Consider the following 9445-nt stretch of genomic DNA (forward strand, 5'->3'; position numbering starts at 1 on the left):
CATCTGCTGAGTTCCTGTGAGCCCAACTGCTCTGCTACAAAAACTGAAGAGAAGACAACCTTCAATTTCAGTGAAATCAGGAACAGATCAGTCCTGGGGAAGGTTATGCTTCCAATATACTGAATTGCAGTCGTTTCTTGGGTGCTGCTTTTACTTGGTCCTGAACAAATTCCTTGCCAGGTTCTCTAGGATCTTCTGGTCTAGCAGTCCTTTCTTTCCTTAGAAAAAAGAGAATTCAGTAAGTTTAACTCAGAAGTGGTACGGTAAAGGGAGGACATGGTATTTTTTCAGATACAAACAGTATGATACTTAAGTAGTAAATATAATCCTGGTATACATCATACACATTGTAATATCTCGCTAAGATAGGAAAAAGGAATGTAATAGTTCAAGCAGTAGCTGGAATAATGATAGATGGGTTGTAATTCTTGAGCTGGTCCCCACCATTGTACAAGTTGAAGTCAGACTATTTCAACACTAGGTCTACTCTTTCCCCCTTCTTACCTAATACTTACTTACACTTTTAGGTTTACATTTCACAGATGTAACAACTTCCAGAAATAGAGACTTCTTGTGTGAAGGACTACTTAGTGGTCATTAAGTTACTTCTTGCCAAATTCTCAAATGTTTCTGTAAGGTAAAATATATTTGGCATGCATAATTGAAAGAGACAACATAAACCATACATTGCATTCTTTAAATAAACAATTAAAGTAGTATTGGTTTACACAAGACTACATAAAGAAGTATGCAACACTTTGCTGGCAGACCTGTCTGGCCGGGTCATTAAAACAATTCTACTTTCATGCTTCTACCCTTCACTGGGAATCAAGACTTTTTTTTTAATTTAAAATGACTACTGTTATTCTTGCAGATAAAAACCTGCCCCAGCATACTGATGTCTGACATGAATGTCACAGTAACAAGCTTCTTTTAAACGACTCTTGCAACATTCTGTACAGTCCCTAGTTTACATTTTAAAAGCGCCTTCAAGCTTTTCACCTCCTAATGAAGTTCAAATAGTAAAACACAGGAAAACAAAGATGACTGACAGTCAAGCATGATATCAGAGAGTAAGCACACAGTAAACAGATTTTTAGTGATTCTAGATTAGTTGATGCTTGTAATTCTTCAAAGAATCTTAGATCATAGTTTATTTACTGAGAAAATATTATTTCCTTGGATGGGTAAGAAAAAAATGTGTATCTGATAGTTTTGCCTTCTGCTGGGATAGTACACTTTACAAGAGTGACTCTTGTATTAGTATTGTTCTACCAAGATTTTCAGCATTAAAAAGAGCTGCATCGTTAACTCTGACTTGTACCATACGAACCAAGACGAATTCTGGCAGCGGGACCTACCACATGTAGTTCGAGAAGAGTGTGGCTGTACATTCAGCAGCCAGGACTACACCAGTCCTTCTCTAACCTAGCAGAAGTATAGACTCTCTTTGGGGGGAAAAGATGCCTGCTACTTCAGTAGTTTTCCTAAAGCACCTATATTTGTAAAATAAACTGGGAACTAAGGGTCCAGTGTAAAGACGACCACAGCATATAACCATAACTACTAGAGAAAGTCACTGTAAATTTCAGATGTGATTTCAGACCAATTTAGTTAGCAGTACACTAAGCTGCACGAAACATTCATTTCAGTGAGCATGACAGCAACGTTTACAAAAAAAAAATGAGTGTCTCATGGAGGTCTGTAGATTAGTCTAATCAAAATAAATGAACCAACCTAAACTTTGATTTTAAGTACAATTTTCTCATGAAGACAAGCCCACTTTCTTGGAGCACTGCCCACACTTCTCACATTTGGACATTTTGTTCAGAGCAGACATAACATTTTTGATAATACACAGTATGTAGGATAAAGCCGCAGCAGTTTGTCATGGGTGGGCTGATCTTCGCCCACTTGAGTTAGACAGGTTTTGGAGGACTTGTGAGAACAGCAGAGAGCTTCTCTCGTGATTAATAAGCACGCAGCATTATTCGATCTCCCAGGAAACGCTGTTTGATTTGGGCATGCTGTAATAAAATGGCAGTTGTATCAGCCCTGTCCTTTGTTCCACTGTCTCCTATCAGATGTTTAGGAACCACCACCATTTCTTCTGTCCTTATATGATTATCATTACATTCACTCTCACTGCACCACGCAGACCTTCAAGATAAGCAGCAGCCCTGATGCCTTTTTCTCCAGAAGAATAAGTGCTTGAGATTTATGATTCCTCAGTGGTAACAGTCTTCAGTTTCTCCTCTAATAGTCATCTTGCCTAGCGTCTGCAGTCAGCAATTAGGGATCTAGCTCAGAGAACAATAGGGAACACAGTGTTAAGCAGCCTACCAATATCAGCATTTGGTGGCTTGTCATACTCCACATCCACAACGAGCCTGTTTTACAGACTGTAGGAAAGAGAAGCAGCAGTCTCTTTCCCAGTATAACTTCAGTTAGCTCAGTTGGTCACAGGAATGAAGAATTTTGTCCTTCACTCCTGGAAGTCGAGGTGGCCATACTGTATAGAGCTAGTAGCAAATTTAAGAACTGCGTAAACACTTGTCTCAGTCAAGCAGTAAGAAGTGAATAAACTCTTCTAGGCATTAAAAACACAGAAACATTCTTCACTTGTGTTTACCTTTGATTACCAGACCTGTTCAAGGCAGTAATTTAACATGAAGACATTTTAAAACATACAGTTGGAAAATCTGATATTGGAATTCAGGGACAAAATGAGCACTACTTTACACGTTTAAACTGTATGCCTCTTGCTTACAGGGTCTCTTTGCGCATGGCTAAGGGTGCCCAAAAAGTGACACAGAGAGTTACAGTTTGCCAACCCCATATATTCCCTAGCTGCCCTTCATCTGCCACCCCATCCTCCTCCTGTATTAAGTGTTCTTTGATATTGTCAGTAATACAACTGGGTTTTTATCTCATAAGCCCACCAAAATACTTCTTTAATGCAGAAAAATCCTTTTTGCTTTTTTTTGCAAGCATCTCATTTTATTTTAGCTTCATCCATAAACTAAGAAAAAAATATTTTAAAATTGGAGCCCTCATTTTTAAATAAGTAATTGCCTTCAGTGTTTATAACATACTGATTACTGGTAGCAAACATGAGTGGGATTTCTTAATTTAATCACAGGATTAAATCATTAATCATACCTCTGGTTGACATACTATACAATGCAGAAATAACAATAACTATTCTCCCTCATGATCTATTATATCAACTAATTGCAAACAAAAAAGTTTTTCCAAACACTGTAATAATGCTCTATGTATGCGCTTTTCTTTTTTCTCTCTTTATGTTTATGAAATAGACATCAAAATCATTACACAAAGGTGTATATTAAATACAAAGCAAAAACACTGGAAAAATCAGATGAGGGTAAAGAATACAAAAATTAGTTTAAGAGAAAATATATTTATTTTTAAAACGTATCTTGCCGTTTACCCTCCTATAATTCAAGTTTGAATTGTGCTACATTGAAACTACAAGGTATTGGTCAAATAAGTCTCTGTAAGGAATACAGTTCTGGTCTTTCCTATGTATTGGCATTTATAAAGAACTGGAACTTCAATGCAAGATTTGTGGAACCTGCTTTCTTCTCCTTTCAGAAGTCATCTTTTGTAACAGATACCACAGATCTAAAAAAAGGCAGACATTTCTCTGTCCTTTCCTTACTTTTTCTGTGTTCCCATCTCTGTGATCCTTCATGGGTATTCTCAGTATTTCAGAAAAATAACCTGAATGACTATGAATATGGCAACCAAATAATGGCCAACCTAGCAGAGTATCTTACTGGACTTCACTGTGACTTCATTCATCACCTACTACAACTCTTGAGGGAGACTGCTCCCTCCCATGGGATCACAATAAACACCCCTCACTGTAGCTACTACTCAATCACGGTAAGGTGCATTCAACACTGGGCAAAAACCTGGACAGTTCACTTCTGGGGACAGGTCAATGCTAGCACCTGGAAAGCTGTTCCCAGGGCTTTTTTCTGCAGGATCATTCAATGGCCTCTGAAATGTTGCATTCATGAGGTGGATCTTGTACCCCTGCCACACATGTAGTCAACTCACTTCCCTATGACCACTGCTCCCTCCTCATCTTCCCTGGACTATGAATGTTTGAGTTTAACAGAGAGTTTTCCTTTCTATCATTCAGGAAGTCTAAAAGCACAGGAGAACATAGTGGTTTTCCCTTTCAATACAGCTAGTATGAACCTTAACAGGTATACAAAGCAGACTTGGCCTCGTTCCAGATATCTGTCTTTTCCTCCAAAACATAATAAGCTCTAGTGTGTTCCATTAAACACCGCAGAAGTAAATCTTTGCCCATTGGTAAAAAGCAAGATTATTATTTGACTGTTTCAAGACTTATCAGTTCTCATTCTCTGGTTCCCATGGAAACCATCCCCAGTGAAGTTTGAGAGGGGCTACGTGTGCAGCAGAAATGCCGCTAATAATGGAGAGAATGAAGTTTCTGCAGGGAAAAATCTTAAGTAATTTTCAAATTTTGTCCAGGCCTTGGATGGCAAATCATGCGCTAGTTTCATTTCTGCCAAATAAAAAAGTAGAAATTAATATTTTGCCACACTGATTTTTAGTTCATAACATTTTTAGGGAAAAAGGTACTGGAATAAGGAAGTGTACTTTCTCTGAACAGAGACCAATGTAATCAGCATAAAACAGAGTACACTATTAAGCCGAAATTAGTCCAGTAATAAGTGTTTTCTGAGAAATTTTGTATCTAAATGTATGGATAAAATTCTGTTAGCAGAGGTACATCTACAGTCTCCCTTGAAACAGTGAGACTGTTTCACTGAACCTGTACTATAAATTAATTTGACAGAGTAAGAAAGTAATACATTACAGTTGGAACTGACCCAGCATCCTCAACAGAAAAACACAGAGGTAAGGGCATACAGTAAAAAAGTGAGAGGAGAAAAACTGTTCACTTAAATACAAAATTTTGTAAAATGTATAAGCGCTATTAAATTCTGATCCTTAATGAATGAAAAGCAGTAGGTTCAATAATGACAGTACTTAATAAAAAAAATCCTATGCTTAAAATTAAATCTAATTATCTTCTGTAGAAAGAAGTTATACAGATTTAAAACAAGCTGGATGATTGAAAGTAGTAGTTATAATGATGAGCAATATTACAGAAACATGATTATCAGGTAAAGTATTACAGAAATTACAATTAGTAACTTTTTTTTTTTTTTTAAACACAGATTTGTAAATAGAATAAGCAAAGAGACAGGAAAACGAGCAAGGGCACTAACATGAGGCCCTACTCAGTTAAGGCTACACATTCAACAGAGAACTTGAACACCTACATAACTGTACAGTGATTCCAAAACCATAAACTAGGCAGCAGGAGCCCAGAGTACTTCACAGAATGAAGAGGTGAACATGTTCTATTAAAACACAACCAGAGAGGAAGACATTTTTACAAGTGTTCATTTTCACACAGTATCCTGCTGGTTAGAACACTCAGTGGAAAAAAACAGGAGACACTTGGGTTAAAGGTCTTTTCAGCTAGAGGAGGTTCCACTCCAGCCGCCTGCCTCTGTCTCCTGCTTCAAAAACTTGCTTAAATACCAGGCTGGAAGCAGGACTGATAAGGGGGAGTGGAACAGAAGACATGAAGGAAAGTATGTTTACCCTTGACAGTTAGGACTGTCACCTGAATGACAAAAATACAGATTGCACCCCTTGGACTAGTTTTGGCATTGCATTTAAAATGCACAAACAAGACTGGAAGCTGGGAGTGGAGTCCAGAAGTTACCCCTCCCTGACAGAAAAGCCAGGCCAGGAGTCATTCTTCTCCAGGCCCCAGGACTCCTGCATTCCTCCCAGCCTACTCACACAGCCTTGGCAGCACTGCTCCCTCCCCAGTTCCAGCCTCCCAGGCAGCGCGCGCTGTTGGGCACTCCCCCAGGACCTGGGAGATGCAACCTCAACATGCCCAAGTGAGCAGCAAGCCCTCATAAACTTCTCAGGTTAATGCTTAAACTACTGATTCAGGTGTAAAGGGCACGAAGGAAGAGGGAAACCACCATGGGTTTGCTGGTTTTTGGTGTGTTTTTTTATTTAAAAACAAAACAAAACAAAAGGCATAGAAGGATAAAAGCATGGACCAGAGCTCGGAAAACAAGCCTTGCATGCACTGGCAGGAGAGGCAGTGTGCCAAGGGAAGGAGGTGCCTATTGCCCACAGAAAGCTAAATGCCAAAGCTGCAGAAGGAAGCAGGGTTTCAGAGACATCCCCGTTCTCGCTAATTGGCTCAGAGTGGCTTCCTGCTGAGAATGCCAACTCTTTCAGATCACCCTTCCCCATATGCCACATCCATCACCCCAACTGTTTAACAGAGGTAATTAGGGTGCCAAGCACCTGAAAGTTATGTATGGGTCCCGTTCCATTTCTTCACTCTATTTCTCTAGCCTTCAGCCTCTGTGGACCACTGTTTTCCATCTGTTAAAAGCAAATAGAAAATAAGCTTTCTATTCCACAGGGATGGCAAGGATAAGTGTACTGAACACTGAGATGCTCAGACACTACAGTAATGAGGGTTGTAGCACAGGATAAACCTCATAGAGATAAGATCCCTGTCTGAAATCTTAGCTATGCAGGCAACCTAACTGAGAAAAGTAATATGAAGTGAAACAAAACGACTAGGGTATTGAGTTGGTTAAAAAAGATGACCAACTGATATTGTGGGAGGGAAATATCCCTGCAGGCTACACTAACATCACAGAGCTTTCTGCATAAAAGCAAAAAGCAGCAAAATCACCCTCAAAATTCCCTCCCAGTTCTGCTGCCTACATGAAGACAGTAGCCTAGGCCACTACTTATCCCTCCATAGCGGTGCAGCACAAGTAAGAAAGGGGAAATCATAAGGAACTGGCACAACCAAAATGAGATAGAAATTTTTATCCCTGGACTGGGGAGGGGAAGAAGCAGGTGAACAACTGCAGAAGTGAAAAGCCCTGGCATAAAAGAGAGCGGGGCTCAGACTTTGACCCTGCTGCTAGGGCTGCCTGGCAAAAGACATTTCTGCTTCACGAAAGCTGAGCTTTCAAAATCTGGCTTTAAGCCAAACCAAGATGGAATTTTCCAACCTAATGGTTTCCAAATATGACTTTTGGAAAATAAGCAAGATGCTTGATTTTCCATCAAGTCATGATCCTGTAATGCAAAAGCAGCATTTGTTATAACAACTCAGAATTTAGACTTTAGTATCAGAATTCTCTATTTTTGTCAATGCAACTTCTGTCAAATCTACTTGATTTGATAAAACATTCTAAAATAACTGCATTTTTTTATTAAATGGTCTGTGAAGTTTCTGTCCCTACCTACTCACAAGTAAAATTCATGCTGAAAACAAAACCACAAAAAAAGCAGGGACTGGACACAAAGATCAAATCAGAAAATAAGTACTAAACAAGAAAACAGATGGATTTTTGAAGACAGGAGAATGAATGTAGTATGAAGAGGCTGTGTACCTTATCATGTCTGAAGTGAAGGAGTATATCTATCCAGAGTTACACAGGGTTTCAAAATGGTAGTGATGTCCTTTTAAAGTACACTGATATGGACAAGACTAGTGGGCTGTGTGTATAAATCCTGAATAATTCATCAAGACAAGGGCAAGAACACTACAGTTCATCAAATTAAACAGTTCCTTTCTCATGCTTTTTCTGAACTGTCTCTGCTTTATCACTGTGACACAGGAGCATCATTTCAACACAGATTGATAGCAGAGCCTCACTCCTGTAGATAACAGAAGTCACAGACTGAAACCCAGAGATAGTAGATCTAAGGTCTCCTATCCTCCCCTTCCTTTAGGCACAGAAATACATTTTGGAAGTTGACCATTTTTTAACTGAGGCACATAAATTCTGCTTTATATGTAGGAAAATATGGAAAATAGGATAGATGGATAAAAATAAGCTCAGTTTGGGAGAACCCAGAATTTTCTAACATTTACCACTGTGCACTGTTAAAAGCTGCAGAGCTGTTCAGCAGAGGCCCTAGTTTGGTAGCCTAAGGTTGCCATCTTTTGGAATTACATGTGAAGTGTGTAGCTCCCACGCAGTGCCATTTCATGAGGTCAGGAAACAGCAGTTAGCTTAGTGAAAGAAATTTTGCATCAGACAAATCGCATATACTGCTAAAAAGTCTTTACCTCGAAGTGTTTTAATCACTAGTAGCATCCAATTTCAGAAGAAATTTCCATGCTTTTCTTGTCATCAATACTTACATCAGCTAGATAGGTTCAGGTCAGTGTGAAGGACCCAAAATTAGACTGTGCCTTACATGGAAATGCCACATCATCTACTTTTTGAAGGGAGCACATGGAAAGGCTTTTCATTCTAACTTCCACTCAGTTCCCCCACCTTTTCCCATGCTCCTTTAAAGCCTCCTCCTCATCATCCCGGAGGCAAGCTGTCCCAGTGCTTACCCAGGAGCTTTCCCATCTCCCTCCTCGTATGGGGTTCCTGCTACCACCCTTACTCCCTCCCTCGCATGTCCCACACCACACTGCAGCCTCCCCTCATTGTGCAACTTGCGTTGCTCTCACAGAAAGTGAGAGCCATCTTCGCTCTCCCTCATCCAGTGTGCAGCAGATGCGACAACACACAGCCTGTTTTCCTCTCCTAGTCAAGATGCCCCCTTTCCAGCTCAGGATCCACAAACTGTCAGCAGATTAACTAAACTATTTTCCAGATACATGAGACTCAGTTCTGCTTCTCAACTTCAACAGGAGTTGTTTCTGAGCTTAATAAAATTTTCATTTGAAGACACTATAAAAAAAGTCATATTCACGACCCTACTGAGGGAAATGATATCTGTGTAAAGCAGCTTTTCTTACTAACACCTCACAGTGGGTATGCCTGGTACTGGTGGTGACTGAGCAAATTGGATTACAAATGACATGGGGACAATACCATCCAAAGTTCACTATGTTCATACTCTAATTCAGTTCTCTGGCTTCTGTCAGGTCAAACTTTGTAAGATGTTGGCAAAGACAGCCAACATCCTTCTGAGCTGCATTAAGATCTTTGCCAGCAGGCTGAACAAGGTGATCCTTCCCCTCTACTCAGCACTGGTGAAACACATCTGGAGTGCTGAGTCGAGTTCTGGGCTCCCCAGTGCAAGATTAATGTGGACAAACTGGAGCAAATCCAGCAAAGGGCCACAAAGGTGACTGAGGAGCATCTTTCATAGGAAGAGAGGCTGGGAGAGGTGGGGCTGTTCAGCCTGAAGAATAGAAAGCTCAGGGGGATCTTGTCAGTGTGTATAAATATTGGATGGAAGGGTGTAAAGAAGATGGAGCCAGGCTCTTTTCAGTGGTACCCAGTAACAGGATAAAAGGCAATGGGCACATATTGAAATACAAGAAATTCCACTTAAAGGTAAAAAAACA

The sequence above is a fragment of the Phaethon aethereus genome (genome assembly GCF_964289735.1).
Source record: "Phaethon aethereus genome assembly, chromosome: 2".
Lineage (NCBI taxonomy): Eukaryota > Metazoa > Chordata > Aves > Phaethontiformes > Phaethontidae > Phaethon > Phaethon aethereus.